Raw genomic sequence first — 1,974 nt, forward strand, 5'->3', positions numbered from 1 at the left:
TGAAATATAAACATAGCAATCAGTTTGTAGTAATAATACAAATAGGCCAATAGCTACGTCGTGTACATGAGGGAGCCAAGACAATGACTCAAAAATTTTGAACTTAGAAATTTATGAATACAGAATGAGTCAGCCAATGGAATTAACCCCCCAAAAAAACATAAAATGAAATGGTCAGCTAACAGGCTGGGTCAAGTGCATTCAAATTCAACATTTTCCCGTATATGACCCAGTGTTATAGTTCTGGTTCCAACACTATAAATAAGACCCAATGTGCCTCTCAATCTTCATTCAAAACCTTTTCTTTATACAACACAATACACAAGATCCAAAAATATTCTTTCTGCAACACAAATACACAATAACCAAAGAGAAAAAACCTCTCAATCAAATGGCTTCAGCTCTCCTTTTACCTTCTGCGTCTTCTTCTTCTTCTTGTTCAAGGAAAATCCATGCTGCTATTCAAGTCCCAAGACTTCCAAACCTCTCTTTCTCAGTTCGAAAAATACCAAAGAGAAATCTAGGTGAGGAACTGAATATAAGAGACGGGTTCATAAACACAACCCCAGTAGAAAAGTTCAATGTCATCGATGATAGATCACACAGCTCTAGTTCTAATGTTACCACTCAACTCTATGCCATCTTAGAGGCCGTAGCTGATAGAGTAGAGATGCACGCCAACATTGGAGAGCAACGTCGCAACTGGAACACCCTTCTTCTAAACTCCATCAACATGATAATTCTCACAGCTGCAACAATGGCTGGTGTTGCTGCAACTGGTGGCATTGGAATGCCTCTTTTGGCTTTGAAATTATCGTCTACTCTTTTGTATTCCGCAGCCACCGGAATGTTGCTTATAATGAACAAAATTCAACCTTCACAACTTGCCGAGGAGCAACGCAATGCTACAAGATTGTTCAAGCAGTTACAAAGCCAAATCCAAACCATGCTCGCCATTGGAACTCCAACTCAAGAAGATGTGAAGGAGGTGATGGAAAAGGTTTAACTACAAAAGAAAAACTTTTCACATGAAGGAAAACAATGTAACAATGGATGGAGTGAGGAACTTGAAATGGAAATGCGAGAGATCATTAAGGTGGTGGAGAGAAAAGACATAGAGGACTATGTAAGACTGGGCAACTTGGTGTTGAAAATCAACAAGACTTTAGCTATCTCAGGTCCATTACTCACGGGCATAGCAGCCTTTGGCTCAGCTTTTATTGGTAATGGATCATGGGCACCAATAGTAGCAGTGGCTGCTGGGGCTTTAGCTAGCACAGTTAATGCTTTTGAGCATGGTGGACAAGTTGGGATGGTGTTTGAGATGTACAGAAACTGTGGTGGCTTTTTCCAGCTATTGCAAGAATCAATTGAAGCCACACTAGAGGAAAAAGATTTGGAGAAAAGAGAAAATGGGGAACTGTTTGAAATGAAGGTGGCTATGAAACTTGGAAGAAGCTTATCACAACTCAGAGAACTTGCTAGAAAGTCAGCTTCTTCCTGTGTAGACGAATTTGCAAGCAAGCTTTTCTAGTTCTGGATTTTGTAATTAATCAAATTCTTTGATCTGATAATTGTTTATAACGTGGTTAATTCATTGTACAATCTTCTAACATAGAAAAAAAATGTTAATTCCCCAATTTTATATATCAGCGCTACTTGTGCAAAAAGAGTTTGTAAAATAAAATGCATGTATTTCTTAGTTTCTCGATCACTTAATTGAATTCTTTGATTTGTCAAATGTTTATAACTTATTTAACTCTTTGTACAATGTTCTAACATTGAAAAAAATGTTAATTCTAAAAGTTTATATTAGCTACTTGTGCAAAAAGATTTTGTAAAAGAATTTTTTTTGGTTTCTTGCATATAATAACTTGAATTTCCTATTACAAGGTGTTGAAAATCTAAATTGCACAAACAAATAACTTTACGACAGTACCACAAGAGAGTTCAAAAATATGTCGTTGAAGAAGT

The 1,974-nt window shown here is 36.8% G+C and overlaps 1 pseudogene; it reads left to right on the top strand.

Moving 5' to 3' along the window:
- The first annotated feature begins 328 nt into the window (after window positions 1-328).
- Window positions 329-1,707, top strand: LOC112031694 (probable F-box protein At4g22030; annotated as a pseudogene).
- Window positions 1,708-1,974: the final 267 nt, after the last annotated feature.

Source organism: Quercus suber, unplaced genomic scaffold (assembly GCF_002906115.3).
Source record: "Quercus suber isolate HL8 unplaced genomic scaffold, Cork oak 2.0 scaffold_280, whole genome shotgun sequence".
Classification (NCBI taxonomy): Eukaryota; Viridiplantae; Streptophyta; class Magnoliopsida; order Fagales; family Fagaceae; genus Quercus; species Quercus suber.